This window comes from Pelodiscus sinensis, chromosome 11 (assembly GCF_049634645.1).
Source record: "Pelodiscus sinensis isolate JC-2024 chromosome 11, ASM4963464v1, whole genome shotgun sequence".
NCBI lineage: Eukaryota > Metazoa > Chordata > Testudines > Trionychidae > Pelodiscus > Pelodiscus sinensis.
In genome coordinates this window covers 36,240,435-36,256,977 of record NC_134721.1, presented here as the reverse complement: position 1 = coordinate 36,256,977, position 16,543 = coordinate 36,240,435, and the positions used below count along the sequence as shown (strand labels likewise).

At 49.3% G+C, this 16,543-nt stretch overlaps 1 protein-coding gene across 4 annotated transcripts in view; it reads left to right on the top strand.

Annotated features, from left to right (window-relative positions):
- The first annotated feature begins 2,860 nt into the window (after positions 1–2,860).
- The window catches only part of SPTBN2 (spectrin beta, non-erythrocytic 2), a 67,755-nt gene continuing 54,072 nt past the window's right edge, over positions 2,861–16,543 (top strand). For 2 of the 4 annotated variants that reach the window (XM_075939249.1, XM_006131606.3), the window contains exon 1: positions 2,861–3,114. The gene's annotated coding sequence lies outside the window, so the exon portion shown is untranslated. Of the gene's footprint in view, positions 3,115–7,167; positions 7,442–16,543 lie in introns of those variants that run through there. The other 2 variants (XM_075939250.1, XM_075939248.1) reach the window with 1 other exon arrangement.

Genomic DNA, 16,543 nt, shown 5'->3' with positions numbered 1-16,543 from the left:
AAGATCTTGGGGTCATTGTGGATATTTCTCTGAAAACATCCTCTCAATGTGCAGCATCAGTCAAAAAAGCAAACAATTTTAGGAATAAAAAAAGGGATAGAAAATAAGACCGAGAATATCCTATTGCCTCTACATAAATCAATGGTACACCAACATCTTGAATGTTATATGCAGGTGTGGTCACCTCATCTCAAAAAGATAGCTTGGCGTTGGAAATAGTTCAGAAAAGGGCAACCAAAATGCTTAGAAGTATGGAAGAGCTGCCATATGAGGACAGATTTAGACGGGATTTTTCATTTTAGGAAAGGGTAGAGTAGGAGAATATCATAGAGGTCTATAAAATCATGACTGGTGTGGAAAAAGTAAATAAGGAAAAGTTGTTTATTTGTTCCCATAACACAAGAACTGGGGGCCACCAAATGAAATTAATAGCAGGTTTAAAACAAACAAAAAGAAGTAGTTCTTCATACAACACATAGTCAACCTGTGGAACTCCTTGCCAGAGGATATTGTGAAGACAGGACTCTAACAGGGTTAAAACAAACTAGATAAATTCATGGAGGGTATTTCCATCAATGATTGTTAGCCAGGATGAGTAGGAATGGTGACTCAAGAAGCTGGGAATGGGTGACATCAGGAGGGATCACTAGATGATTACCTGTTCTATTCATTCCCCCTGGGGCACCTGGTATTGGCCACTGTTGGGCTAGATGGACCTTTAGTCTGACCAAGTATGGCTGTTCTTACGTTGTTCACTGAAGAAGAAGGGGTCTCTGCTAACATCCACAGTGACATGCTCGGAGCAGATTAAAAGAGGGCTGGGATTGCCCAGGGGCGATTCTGAGCCTGGAATATGGCATCCAGTTCTGGGGGCTACATTTTCAAAAGGAAGTTGAAACATTGAAGAGGGTACAGAGAAGAGCCTCAACAATGATTCAAGGGTTGGAGAAAATGCCTGACAGAAAGAGACTTAAGGAGCTCAATCAGTTTAATTTATCAAAAGAGAGCTTGAGATATGACTTGATAATGGTCTCTGAGGGTCTTCATGGAGAGAAGGTGTTAGGTTCAACAGGGCTTTTTAACGTTGTGGAAAAAGACAAAACCAGAGCCAGTGGCTGGAAGCAAATGCTAGACACATTCCAATGAGAAAAAAAGGCACACACAAAAAAGGCCATGTAGAATAGTGATAGAAATGTAGCCGTGTTAGTCTGGTGTAGCTGAAACAAAATACAGGACTATGTAGCACTTTAAAGACTAACAAGATAGTTTATTAGATGATGAGCTTTCGTGGGCCAGACCCACTTCCTCAGATCAAATAGTGGAAGAAAATAGTCACAGCCATATATACCAAAGGATACAATTTAAAAAAATGAACACATATGAAAAGGACAAATCACATTTCAGAACAGAAGGGGGATGCGGGGGGGGGGAAGGAAGGTGAATGCCAGTGAGTTAATGATATTAGAGGTGGGGAAGGGTAGATGTCGGTGAGTTAATAGTATTAGAGGTGATAACTGGGGAAGCTATCTTTGTAATGGGTAAGATAGCTGGAGTCTTTGTTAAGTCCCCTGCGGAGAGTGTCGAATTTTAGCATGAATGCCAGTTCAGAGGATTCCCTTTCAAGTGCAGATTTGAATGTCTTCTGAAGTAGGATGCAGGACAGTTGCTTGTCATTTCAACCAGAAAGGACACTGTCTCAATGACCTGCTAACCTGCATCCTCAAAGGGGCTTCATATTCGGGGGAAAGTTAAAAGGCCCTTTAAGTCATGGCAAGATAAGTACCAAAATGATGAGCCATTTTGGAAAACCTGAGCTCAAGTGATTAACAGAGAATACTTTTTTGCCAAGTGTTTGTTAGTTTTTTAGTTAAATGGGCTTTTAACACAAATAAAAATCATTTCACAGCCTCGGTAAAGTCCTTCCTACCCAAGAGCTCTGGCTTCCCTGTTTTGAGGCTTGTGACAACATAATTCTATTGTTTCATATACTATGGTAGCCCCATATCAGTAACCCATAGCACCTTGCTGGGCCAGGTGCTGCATGGACTCCAACAGAGATCAGAGCCAGTGCTGTGCCAAATATTATAAAGCCCTTGACTGAGACCGGGTGCTCATGGTGCCAGGCATTGCACAGATGCCAGCTGAGATGGAAGACTGCATTGTGAGGTGTGCTCCACACACCTTGACTGAAGTCAGGATTCTGTCATGCTGGGTGCTGCACAGACACACAGTGAGAGAGATTCCTGGCCCAAAGAGCTCACAGTTGAAAGAGACAAAGTGTAGGAGGGGAAACAGGCACACAGAGGAGAAGAGAGTGGAGACTTGACCAAGGCCAGTGACAGATGCCGGGAGCTGTTCTATGAGCTCTGGCTCCCAGCCTGCTGCACATGCCTTTAAGCATTTTACCCCTAATGCCTCAGGCCAAACCTTGCTCTTGACACCTGGGATGTGAATACTGCTCCTGGAGAGGTGCCCCAGACTCAGCCCTTGGGAGGTCATACTCCTCGCTCTGAACTGATGGAGCCTGATTGTGCCATGGTGCTTGTGTAAACCGCATTGGGGCTCACTCTGGACTCGCTTTCAGAGCAGGATCCCATCCTCACCTGGCTGGGACACTCTGGATTTACACCAGGGTTAATAAGAGCAGGATCGGGCCCATTTCTTGCAATGGAGGTTCCCGAGTCTATGCTCTGTTCCCCAGATGAGAGGGGGCAGCCCATCCCCCTGATCACTCCCCCACGCCCGGCCGAATCGTCTCCCAGTCCCATCTCCCTGTGTGTGACTGATGGGGGGAAGGCGCCCAATGGCAGTGCCTCGTGGCTGGGAGGCGGGCGTTTTCCCAGCCATTCCTGGCCCGGACCATTCTGCCGCCCAGGACTGCTCTGTTCGGGCTGAGCCCTTGGACGCCGGGGTTCACCTAAGCTCAACATGTGATGCTTGCACCCACAGAAGGGACGGGGGATGGGACAGGTGGTCCGGACCTCATCGGATCAGCCCTAAGACGCACAAAGAGCCCCACATTGGCAGCCCCCAGCTTCCAGGCACCCAGACGCTGCCTGCACACTGGGATCTGACCATAGCGAAGAGGAAGGAGCCCTGGGTGCCACCTCCCAGGTATGTGAGCCGTGCTCCTGGGGGATGGAGGGGCTTGGCATTGTTTTTGCATCCAAGAGGGTCTGGGAAGTGTGGAGGGGGGGGATGAATGGATGGATACAGATCGGTATCTGCGGGAGCTGATCTCTAGGTCTGAAGGCAGCAAGGAGATGCCGTGGAGGTGGTGAGAGAGAGGCGGCGGGGGGGAATCTTTGACAACGTAGTGGAACCACCTGAGGTATCTGGAAGGATGGGGAACAGGGTGTCTCCTTACAGCTGGCAGGGTCAGAGCTTCCTGTTTCACTCAATCACTATGCCCAGGCGCCTCCCCCCCCCCCCCCCCCAGTTCTCTGCTGGAAAAGTAGAGCAGAAGAGGGGGCTCATCCTGTTGGCTCCAGTTGCTCACTATGTGCTCACTCAGTGCCCTTCAATCCTGATCTGCAATCCTCACCCCGTTACCCCAGCCTTGAGCTCCCCCCACACCTCTGCCAGTGCCCCTCATTCTTAACCAGTCACCCTGGTGTAATCCCAGCTCTGAGCTCCCCCCCCCCCCCCACATAGCTCTGCTGACCCCCCACAGTCCCTGTAATACCAGCCCTGGGCTTCTCCTAAGCAGAGCCATCCAGTTATATTAGGTTGTGATGTTGGGTTTTGCTGCACTATCAGGCTGCTCCATTGCTCACCAGCAGGGAGATGCTGATGTATCCCATAATGAACATTGTGTCATCCAGCAAGGGGGGAGGGGTCAGGTAACCTACTGCAGGATCTAGGAGCACTCATATGGGATTATTATGGGGTGCAAATGAAAGGCAGACTATGGAATATGGATGTGAAACATAAGAACAGCCATACTGGGCCAGACCAAAGGTCCATCTAGCCCAGTGTCCTGTCTTCCAACAGTGGCCAATGCCAGGTGCTTCAGAGGGAATTAATAGAACAGGCAATCAGAAAATGATCCATCCCTGTTGCGCATTCCCAGCTGTGGGAAATATCAGTTGAACAGATGGTTCACAGTGTGATGATACTGGCCCAGAAAAGAACCCAGGAGTCCCTGTTTCCAGACCCCACACCCATTGTAACCTTCTTTCTGAAAGGGGGGATCAGACCTTAGTTCAGGGTCTTTGTGGGAGGGCCTTCCCAGGATTGGGTTGTTCACTTCAATCCTACTCTCATCACATAGATACAGGAGAAGGGCTTAAGGGGGCTTGTGAGGTCTCCATCAGTGATGTAAATGAGAGCAGCCTCAGATCTGCTCTAATATTTACTCAGACCATGCTCAGGCTTCCCAACATGCTTGAAAGACAGCAAATGGCACAACTGCTTCATGCCCTGTAGCCAAAGAATATGTGCACTGAGTGGGGAAGCAGGAGCTCTTGCTTTCACACCTACCCTTTGCTCATTGCTTTTTATATTTCCATGCACTTTCCAGACTTTACTACTGACCAAGACATCAGTCCATCCTACTATAAATTACTCAGGTATTAGCCCCCCTTTCATTTTGCAAAGCATCTAACAAGAGAGGCTGCAGAATGTCAACTCAGGCATAGTTGGGACTAAAGCCCATACCTGAGCTATGTTGGAACCACTCTGCCTTTTAGAATGAATGTGTTAAATATAGGTGCCATGGTAATCCAATTGCTGAACACTTTGCCCACTTCTCTCCCAGAGTTAGAGCTATTATACAGTGTTCTAATAGCTTACTAATATCTGAGAGCTACTCTACACATGGATCTTGTCCTGGTCTAACAATTTTGGTTCGGGAGGGGACTTTTTTCACCTGTATGTTATGCCAGGACATTGACAATTCCTATTAGGGAAAACAGCTATGCTGATAAAAAGATATTTTATATCTACATATATAGATAGCTATAGATAGCTTATTCCCCTTACTGTGTACAGGAATAGCTATACCAGGATAAGCATATTTATTCCTTCATAACCATGTCTACACTAGCACGGGTTGTACCTCCTCAACTCAAATTGAGTTGTTAAAGAGAGACAACGCTGGTGTGTGGACAAATGCTAATGGAGCTGTCAAACCCATTGGCAAAGTGTTTGTGAAGCCCTACTCCAGTGGCTAATTGCTCCTGTAGTTTAGGTGGCTAAAGTCTATGCTTGAGTCAGAAAGTTATGTTGCCAAGCCCTGTTCAAGACTTATGGGGGACATGATGGCTTTTAAACAGCTGGTTTGTGTAATTCACAAAATCGGGGGATTTTTCAGGGATCTTTCACCCAGACTAAGATGCAGCTGCTTCTGGGATGGAACAGATAAACTGTTTATGCAGAGATCCTACACCTATCTCTGAGGGTACATCTACACAGCAACATAATTTCAAAATAACTACTGTTATTTCACAATAATGTCAAAATACTATCAAGCTGGAAGACTTCTTACTCTGACTTCTTAATCCTCATTGTACAAGGAGTAAGGAAGACGGAGGAAGAGTGCTCTATTTTGAAATAAGTGCTGTGTAGACACTCCCAATTTTTAAATAAGCTATTTTGAAATAAGATATGCAACTGATGTAGCTCAATTTGCATAGCTTATTGTGAGTTAAGCCCTGCTGTGTAGACGCACCCAGAGATTCAGGCACCTCTGGGGTAGTGTGCAAGGGCTGTTTATACAGGGATATTTTGCCTAGCATAGAGATACAGACACCTAGGGTAGGTGTGTTGGGCCCTTTATACAGTGAACTCTCACCCAGCACTCAGATGCAGCTGCCTCTAGTTTGGGTAATCCCACAGCCTTTCAAATAAGCTTTATAGTGACAAGCCTTTCTAACATGTAAGACAATGGTGCAAGATGCCATTAATCACAGGTATGCATTCTGGACATCTGCAGGTGTATTAGTTGCAAAGGATAATTTGTCCTCTGTGTTTCATAGTCCTGGGGATGCATAGACTAGCCAATGTGCACTGCACACCATCCTTATGCTGGGATGGGGGGCTGGAGCCCTTATGCCAGATGCTCATTTTAAAGGAAGTGGGAGTCTTAGGGGGCCATTTGCACCCACCTAAAGTCACCTTTTGTGATGTGCAGCTGAGAATGCTCAATGCACTGCAACTCCCTTTGACAACAAAAATTACTATGCAACCCTAGGATGGGGGCATGGAGAGGCAAACCTAAGGCCATACTGCTTCAGCCCCAGATGGGAAGCCTGTAAATAAAGCCCCTCCACCCGGGGTTGAAGCCCTCAAACTTAGGCCATGGGTGGTGGAGCTTGGAGCTTCAATCTTGACCCCAATAAGTCAACACCAGCCCTCTGGAGACCTCATTAAAACAGCTTTGCAACCACTTTGCCATTTAGCAGTTTGAGGTGTACAGAGAACAGTGTGCTCCAGAAGGGGTGTACAGAGAACAGTGGTGTACAGAGAACAGTGTGCTGGTGTACAGAGAACAGTGTGCTCCAGAAGGGGATATTCTGGCTATGGTGCTAGGGTGAGCTGGCTGTGATGGTGGCCATTAGGTAGCAGTGGGAGATCATGTGTGTGTGTGTGTAGGTCAGGGAGGTTGACTGGAGCAAGGATCCACTTAGGATAATCATAGATACCAGTGACTATGGGTGTCACTGCCTCTGGGACCTTCCTCTTTCACTTCCTGCCCTAAACATCTGTATAGCATTATTGCACTACTGTGTACTGTAAAAATCTCCCATCTCCACCCCAGAGGCAGCTGCATCTGAGGGATGGGGTAAACGATTCCTGCTCCCAGCCTAGAAGTGGCTGCATCTAGTGCTGGGACTAGGGATCCCTGTATAAACAGAGCTTGCTCCCACTCCAGAGGCGGCTGCCTCTCAATGCTGGGGCAATGGATCCTTCTATAAATAGGTCCTACCTTCGTACCCTGGGGGCATCTGCAGCTCAATGCCAGACAAGGGATTCTTGTATAAACAGCCCCCACAAGCCACCCCACAGATGACTGCATCCGGGTGCTGGATGAGAACCACATGGCTTTTAACCCATCGCGGTTCAGGTCCCGCGTCCAGCCTTTCCTCTCCGCTCCCTCCTCCTATTGTGCAGCTGGGAAAAGCCCCTTCCTTTTGTCCTCCTCCTCCCCCGCACTGCAGCCAGTGGCAGGGCCAGCTGGCAGGCTGGGGCGGGCGGGCAGCGTCCTGCGGGAACCCCGGTGGGCGCCAGAGGATGCTATTGTGTTTTTTCCCCTGCCGGCTCCCTATTGCGGGTGACGCGCGCTCACAGGCAGAGCCACAGGCTCACAGCACCGCAGCCAGTAGCCCCAGGCAGACCTTCCCCGCCCGTCCTTGCGCGTCCCGGTGGGGCCAGGGGTCTTCCGGGCTGTGGGATCTGGACGCGGGCGAGGGGAAGGAGCCCCGGGTGCCCCCGGAGGGAGGTGAGTCGGGCGCCTGGGGGGATGGAGGGGCTTGTTGTTGTCTCTGCATCCTTGGCAGCAGGAGGAGGGGAGGGGAGGGGTTCCCAGCTGCTCCTGGCGCTTGGGGGTGGGGCGGGCAGCCGGGCTGGGGATGCCCAAGTTGGATAGGGGTGGCGGCAGTTGAATGTAGGCACCTGGAAGGTGAGGAGCATCCGGAATTGAGCCGGGCTCTGCGCCAGACCCGAGGCCGGGCTGTGGGGGAGGGAGAGGCAGCCAGCGTGCTCCTTGAGGAATGGCTGGGGGAGCAGCAGAGCTGAGATGGCGGGGAGGGTGCTCACTGAGCGGGGTCCCCTCTGGTGTGTGCTTGGCTCTTTGTGTGTCTCTGGGTGCCTTTGTTCAGCAATAGCTCTCTGTGTGTGCACCTCTGGATGTCTGTACCTGCCTCTGTATTTGTTGCCAGGGTATGGGTCTCTGCATGTATGCTATGCATATCTGGCCCTGTGTGTTTGGATGTAGATGTGGATCTGGCAGTGTCCAGCTCTGCTGGTGTTTCATAGTGTGGGTATCTGTCTGTGTGTACATGGATCCCTCTCTGGCTCTAACCCTGTCTCTCAGGCTTGATGTGTGCCTCTGTGCATGTGGCCTGGTTTTTGGCAGTACTGTGCCCCAGCATTAGGTGCCCATCGCCAACACTGGAAGCTGCTGTGTTCAAGCCCTTTTGGAAATCTGGCCATCTCACTCAGGAGCTGAAATCTCCACTGTGGAGCAGAACTGCAAGCCCCTGTTTTCAATGTTTGGCCTGTGTGTGTTGTGTGTGCATGTGTGTATGCATGCGCAAAATGGCTCTGCCAGCAAGTGCCACATAGCAGGGCCTTGCACTGTATTTGGGACTGGGTTGTGCTGGCTATCGGGCCAATAATGGGATCTGAGTTTTATGCAGAAAGAACTGGTGCAAAAGGTGCAGAATAATCTGGTTAGTCCTGAGTGCAGGGAGTGGAGAGGGGGCTGTGAGCAGAGAGGGGGCTGGAAGGGGAAAGTCTAGAATAGCTTGACTGAACTGAAAAGCTTTCTAATCCTGATACAGAAGGTGCAAACCCCACAGCCACAATTTTTGAGTGCACAGTTCAAATCCACATTTGGAAGAACTCCCTGTATAAGGGTCAGGGTGAGTATCTTGAATTCTGAATCAAGATCATTTGGACTACTTAGGTCTGAGTGGCTCAAGGCCTTCATGCTGGCATTAGGTAGCACTATTGTAATGCAGTGACTGCATTTCCCATAGAGAACTGAGTATGTTAGCACAGATCATGGGGTGAATAGTGAGACTTTCAGTTCAGTCCAGAGATGCTGAGCTGGGTGGCATAAACCCGTACCTGAACATAGGGATGCAAGCTATTGTATTTGAGTCACAGAGACTAAACAGTACTGGGGGAGTGGTTTGCAGGGAGCAGAGTGGGCATTCAGTAAGGGAACATCTTTCACAGTCAATGCTGACACCAGTGCTCCAGTTCAGCATTAGGGGGTACTGTGCTGTAGTGGACAGGATGGGGGCTCGGTATGGGGTCCTCCCCCATTAGAATAATTTCTCGTTCCAATGCCTGGTGGTGGTGGGGTGTTGAGTTGTGGTGTAAGATCTCAGTGGCACTTTTTTGTTAGTACTGACACCAGTTTCCCAGCACAGCAGTAGGGGGCCTATGATGGGGTGGGGTAATGCTTGGGGCTACTGCAGGAGGGTGGGAGTAGCTGTCTAACTAGACCCATCTCCTCTTTACTTGCATTCCCTCCCCTCCTGCCCTCTGTCTGGGATATGAGAGAGCAGAGGACTTCAAGGGTTTTGAGATTAGAGGTCATAGAGAATGTGAGCTGGGCCTGCTAGGTGAGAGGATTCAAAAGTTACTCGGGAGGGGTAGCTAAAGGTGAAGATAGGAGGGAAGTGATGCAAGGAGAGTATGATATGGGGGAGGGAGATGGCTGGTAAGAGGCACTGGTCTCAGGGGGTATGTCTACACTACCCCGCTAGTTCGAACTAGCGGGGGTAATGTAGTCATCCGCAGTTGCAAATGAAGCCCGGGATTTGAATTTCCCGGGCTTCATTTGCATGAAGCCGGCCGGCGCCATTTTTAAATGCCGGCTAGTTCGGACCCCGTGCCGCGCGGCTACACGCGGCACGGACGAGCTAGTTCGGATTAGGCTTCTAATCTGAATTAGCTGTACGCCTCGTTCGAACTAGCGGGGTAGTGTAGACATACCCAGGGTTAAAGAACCTACTTTAGAGGCTGTTGCATCTCAGTGCAAGGCGAGGCAATGCACCACCCCAGAGATCTCAGCTCTATGTGAAGTGATCATCTCTACTGTTAAAGTAGTACCCAGCATTCCAGCTAAGATCAAAGCCTCCCCCATTGTGCCAGGCACTGCACAGACACACAGTGGAAATCCCCCCACTTAAGATCAGACAATCTAAATAGACCAAGTATGGGAGGGAAAACTGAGGTACAGAGTATACGGTGTCTGGCATAATAGGGCCACTGCTATATTTCTACTACAAAGCATCAGGGCTGTAGAAGAGCCTGGAATAGAGCCCAGGATTCTTGGCTTTCCCCAACCACTCAGTGTCTACACAGCAGGGCAAAGCTGGAATAAGCTATGCAACTTCAGCCACATCAATTATGTAGATGTGGTTGAAATAGCTTGTTTCAGGTTTTGGTGCTGTCTACACAGCAGGAAGTCGAAGGAATTTCCCTTATTCCTGGTAAAATGAGGATTACCATGAGTCAGAATAAGAAGTCCTTCAGCTCCACATTATGCCAAAATAAAGGCTTGTCATGTAGATGCGCTCTTTGTTATTTTGGAATAACATCAGTTATTTCAAAATAACGCTGCTACATAGACGTACCCTAAGGCACTCCCTTCCAGAGCTGGGAAATCCACAAGTCCTGGTTCTCAGGCCAGTATTCACTGGCCCATGCTTCCTCCCCTATAAATAGCCTTGAGGTATCTTTATTCAGCAAAGAGGAGCCCAATTCCTTTCTCCCCTCATTTGCTTCTGGGAAGGCTGGTCCCTGAGTGCCAGTGCCAATGATGGCGTGTTGATTGGATTTTGCAGGAACACTTGCTGACATAATTACCTTGATCTGGCATTGGCATCTGCAGGGGGGAAAGGAGGTTGCCATTATCAAGGGAAGTGGCCTGGCTGCTGTCAGGGAGTCAGGCTATTTATCCTGCAGCCTTAAGACCATAAGCCTCCTTGGGGGCTGTGCAGCTAAGAATAAGACGCCCAATCAGCAGCATAATCTGGGGATGATCTACTGTGAGATGCCGGCCTTTGGCATGAGTCCCCTGTGTGGGCGGGTGGGGCTGCCACAATGTGGTACTGGGCTCTGTATAATCAGCACCAGTTGTTTGTTAACCAGCCCTATGGGGGAGGCCAGGGCTCCCTTCAGAGGCTTGTTAGGCCGGAGCCTGTGCAGGAGGCTGGGCCAGCTGGATGGCACTGGGTGCTCCTCTGAAACACTCACTAGGCCAGGGCCTGTGAGGGAAGCTGGACCAAGGCAGGTTGGCAGTACCGGGGGTTTCCCTCAGACACTCACTAGGCTGGGGCCCGCGGGGCAGGCAGGGCACAGCCGGATAACACCAGTGGTTCCCTTCAAGAATAAACTAGGCCGGGACTTGCTGCACCAGCTGGAGAGTTCTGGGGGTTTCCCTCAGAAACTTGCTAGGTCAGGGCCCACAGGGGAAGCTGGGCACAGGAGGTAGCTGGGTTTTATCTTAGGCCCTGTCCCTGGTTTCCCCCTACCTGCCTCATGGTAGCTCAGAGTCCAGTGCTGTCAGCTCATGGAGAAAGGAAGCAGCACTGAGCCACACTCATTCTCAGGGTCCTGCCACTCTGCCTCATGTCCCTCCTCTGTGCCTCATACACGTCTATCCTGCTCCTCATTGCCCAGGTTTCCCTCTCCTCAGAGGTTTTTGGCATTGGGGGTCACCCTGCCAGCCAGGCCAGGCTTCCTTATCAGTTGCTTGTGCCCTGAAATCCCCATTGTCCCTAATTCTGGATCATCCCAAAATCTACATCACCCCTGAACCCAATTGCCCCAATTACCCATTACTGCCTATCCCAAATCATCATCCCAGTCCTCAAAATCCCCTTTGTTCCATCCTAATTTGGCCTTGTCCCTAATTACCCCAAGATCATTTACTCCAACCCCTAAAATCTACCTATCCTATTCTGAATCGCCCACATCTACATCACTCCCAATTCAAACTTCCCTCAGATCCACTGGGCCCAAACCCCCTTCATCCTTCACCCCAAATATTAATTGTTCCAAACCTCCAAATACACACTGCTCTCTTCCCCCTATCATTTGACCTCCCAAAACCCCTGTTACTCCAGTTGCTCCAAATCCTCCATCACTCCAAGTCAGCACTCAATTCCCAGTAACCTCAATCTCACAATCTGTTTTTCCTACAACAATTGCCAGAGTGAATCTGTGCTCTCGCTGTCATCTGATCTTGAGGTAAATCTGTGCATGCGCAGCCCTCATGCTGGAGGTAACTTGTATGTTGGTGGTCACCCTAGCCAATCCCTATGCAAGCACTCATAGCAAAGGGAATGTTTTTGTGATTGTACTAACTCACCCTGATGTGTGACTCATAGACTCATAGACTTTAAGGTCAGAAGGGACCATTATGATCATCTAGTCTGACCCCCTGCACAGTACAGGCCACAGAATCTCACCCACCCCTCCTAGAATAATCCACTCACCTATATCTCAGATATTGAAGCCTTCAAATACTTTGAAGACCACAAGATGCAGAAAATCCTCCAGCTGTGATCTGTACCCCATGCTACAGAGGAAGGTGAAAAACCTCCAGAGTCTCTGCCAATCTACCCTGGAGGAAAATTCCTTCCCGACCCCAAATATGGCGATCAGCTAAACCCTGAGCATGTGGGCAAGACTCACCAGCCAGACACCCAGAAAGTTCTCTATAGTAACTCCTATCATCCCTCCATTGACCTATTTCCCACTGATAATGAATGGTCAATTAGTTACCAAGATCATGTTATCTCATCAAACCATCCCCTTCATAAACCCATCTAATTTAATCTTGAAACCAGATAGATCTTTTGCCCCCACTACTTCCCTTGGAAGGCCGTTCCAGAACTTCACTCCTCTAATGGTTAGAAACCTTCGTCTAATCTCAAGTCTAGACTTCCTACAAGCCAGCTTATATCCATTTGTTCTTGTGTCCACATTGGTATTAAGCTTAAATAATTCCTCTCCCTCCCTGGTATTTATCCCTCTAATATATTTAAAGAGTGCAATCATGTCCCCCCTCAGCCTTCTTTTGGACTGTACTAATCCAATCCTTGTGCCAATGGGAATCTCTGCATACACAATGGCACTAACCAGCCCTAGTTTGTGGAATTCGTGTGTGTGGTTGCACTAATCCAGCTGTCATGTTGGAGTGATCTTGCATGTGATTGTACAAACCTGTCCTTGCAGTTGCGTCCCCATAGCTGGGCAGTAAAGAGGCAATACTCAGTCACCTGCTGTCATCCCCTGGCTCTTCTGCATGGCTGTCACTTGCCTGGAGCTCGTATGCGCCTTTAGAAGGTGCTGTCTCTGTGAGCACAGCTGTTGGTGTTGGACTGGAGTTGGGTTGGGATGGCCACGGCTCCAGTGCCTTTCTGCCAGTGTCCCCATGGCTTCTGCCATGTTAACTGGACTGGCCATTTGACATGAATTTGGCACCATATTGTTGGTGTCCTTCTGCATCCAGAGAATCAACTGAATCCTGACAGCAGCCCTGTGACTCCATTCTCACCCAGGGGATGCTGGATGGCCATATTAGCACATTGCAGAGCTGGATTAATGCCACCCACTGCATTGGATAACCCTCCCCTACCTCTGCCACTTGGTACAAGGGGTCCTCTGGGCTTTGTACCATGTATTCCTGTGCCCCTGTTCAGCACTTTACGAACACTAGCCCTCTGTGCCCTCCCAGTTCTGTTGTGGAAATTAGGGGGAAATTGAGGCACAGAGTGAGTGAGTAAAATAGCTGAGACTAGAACTCAGGAGTCCTGACTCTTGGCCCATCTTTGCTATCTCCAGACCCACTCCCCTCTCAGAGCCACTCAAGGAGTCCTGGCTCTTAGCCCTCCCTGGGATAACTCACTGGATCCCACTTTCCATCAAGAGACAGGAAGAGAATCCAGCATTCTACTCTGGGCCCCACTCTGCTATAAGCACTAGATACCACTCCCTTTCTGTTAGGACATGCTTGTTAACTGACACTACAGTATAATGCGATGGGAGCTACACTTGTGTAGGTGGTGGTAGATGCATGTTTAAAACATTTCACAGCATGGCTATGCATATGCAGTGTGATTAGGCATCAAGAAATATACATGTAGTGGGGAAGGATAGTGTAGGATGCAGGATACCTGGCTTCTATTCCTAGGTCTGCTACTGATTCCTTTGGTGAGTCATATCAGTTGTGAAATAGGACTGATGCTTCCTTGCCTTATAAAGCTAAGATCCATTGATTGTGAGGCACTTGGATACTATGGTGACAGGGAGAGCATAAGCTCTTTGTAGCGGAGCATTGTTATTTACCATATGTTTGTACATCACCAATCCCAGTGAGGCCTCAATGAAGCAATATTATACCCCAAAACACTGAATTAAAAGAACTATATTTAGTTTTTAAAATACAGTCCTCAAGAATTAGGATGTACCAGAAATAAAGTTTCCTGTGCAACCTGAATATGCACCTCCTTGAATGTACGAGTTATGGTATTAGGGATGTTAACGAGTAGTTGACTAGTCAACTACCCGATAAGCATAAGCTTATTCAGTAGTCAAGTAGAGTATCAACTACTCGTTCCTCCCCACCCTTACTGCCTCTATGGGTATGTCTACACTACCACCCTAGTTCGAACTAGGGTGGTTAATGTAGGCAACCAGAGTTGCAAATGAAACCCGGGATTTGAATTTCCCGGGCTTCATTTGCATAAAGCTGGGCACCGCCATTTTTAAATGTCCACTGGTGCGGACTCCGTGCCGAGTGGCTACACGCGGCACGGACTAGGTAGTTCGGACTAGTTTCCCGAGGAGTAACGGTAGTTCGGACTAGGAAGCCTAGTTCGAACTACCTAGTTCGTGCCGCGTGTAGCCGCATGGCACGGAGTCCGCACTAGCGGACATTTAAAAATGGCGGCGCCCGGCTTTATGCAAATGAAGCCCGGGAAATTCAAATCCCAGGCTTCATTTGCAACTCCGGTTGCCTACATTACCACCCTAGTTTGAACTAGGGTGGTAGTGTAGACATACCCTAAGAGAGGCAGCGGGGGGGGGGGAATGGGAGCCGGTGCTGGGGGGAGTCAACTTAAAAGACGGTTCCCTCCAGCACCATCTCCATGGTGCCGCTTGCCTCCCTCCTTCCCCCCGCCCCAGCTGCCTCTATCAGAGGCAACAGGGGGGGATAGGGGAGGCTGCTGTGAAGCAACCTCTGCCAGCAGCGGGCCGAGGCTCACCGCGGGCAGAGGCTGCTCCAGTAGCAGCCCCTGTCTGCAGTAGGGATGTTAAATATTGGTTAATTGAATAGTCAAGTAATCTCATGAATTCTTATCAGTTAGTCAACTTCTATAGTTCCCAGTGGCTGGGCTGGCAGCCAGTGTGCTCTGGCCTCACTACCTAGGAGCCCCTGCCACTCCATAGGAGCTGGTCTGCAAGGGGAGCCAGTTTAAAAACCAGCTTCCCTCACAGACTAGCTGCCTGTTGCCCCGCGCTGCTGCCTCTGATAAAGAGGTAGCATCACGAGGTGGCACCAGCCCCTGTCTGGGGGTGGGTCTGAGCTCCCGGACCTGGAGAAAGCTGGAACTGAGCCATGCTGACTGCCTGCCTGGCTCCTAATACATTTTAAATGCAGAGCTGCAGCAAGGGCAGGTCCCAGATCTGTCACAAGGCAGGACTGAGCGGGGCTGCTGGCCAGCCTGCTAAAAAATTTACTGGTGGTGAGTAGGGAAGGAAATGCGTGTAGTCTATAGCATTAACCTATAAGCTTTTGCTTATCTGATAATCGGTTAATTGACTACACTATTACATCCCTAGTCTGTAGGGGTCCCAGCAGGAAGCTGGGCCCCCTGCAGACATAGGCTACTGCCATCAAGAAGCCCCTGTTTACGGTGGCCCAGGCTGGCCATGTGCAGTGGCTGCTTCTGCAGCAGCCTCTGGCTGCAGCCAGCCCTAGCCGCTGCAAATAGGGGTTGGTGCCAGAGCAGCCTCTGTTTGTGACAGACAGGGCTGGCTGCCATGAACAGGGGCTTCTGGACTCAGTGCAAGCCTGGACCTAGTAGTCCCGGCTCTCTCTGGTCCAGGATGCTACACCTCTTCATTTTAAATGTAGTAAGAGCCCGGCAGCTCTTACTACATTTAAAATGCACAGCCACAGCACGGGTGGCTCCTGCAACCAGCATGAGTCAGGACTGCTTGGTCCCAGCTTGAGCCAGCTCCTAGAGCTACCTCCACCGTGACTCTGCAGAGCTGCCCTTATCGACTAATGGTATTGTCGATACAAATTGTATCGACAACATGATTAGCCAGATAACCGCAATTTAACATCCTTATATCGTACAGTCTTTAATTACATTATTACATGTTGTTATTTCCAAGGAAACCCCTGCCTCATTCAATGCACAGGATGGACAGTAACATAAGCTAGGGGTCGTGCTATGCATTATTTACTGCACACTATTCAAACCCTGCACTTAACACAGAATTAGTCATTTCCCCCAGGCTTTTCCGTGTTGCTCTCATTGTACTATGCCAGTGTTTCTCAACCTCTTTTTTATAAAGTACCCCTTTTTTTAAAAAAAATTATAATACCCCTAGTACCTACTTCGGTCACACAACATTTTTTCTACCAATGCAACACATTTGTTTAAACAACTTAATCATAGCCAGGCGGGTGATGAAATTTTTGAGTGTAAAAAGTACAAAAATAATAAAGCGCTGTAAAACTTAAAACAAAAATTCAGTTTTCTCCAAATTTCAGTTGTGTTGACATACCCCCAGACTTCTCTTGAGTACCCCTAAAGGTTCTCGTACCACTGGTTGAGAAACA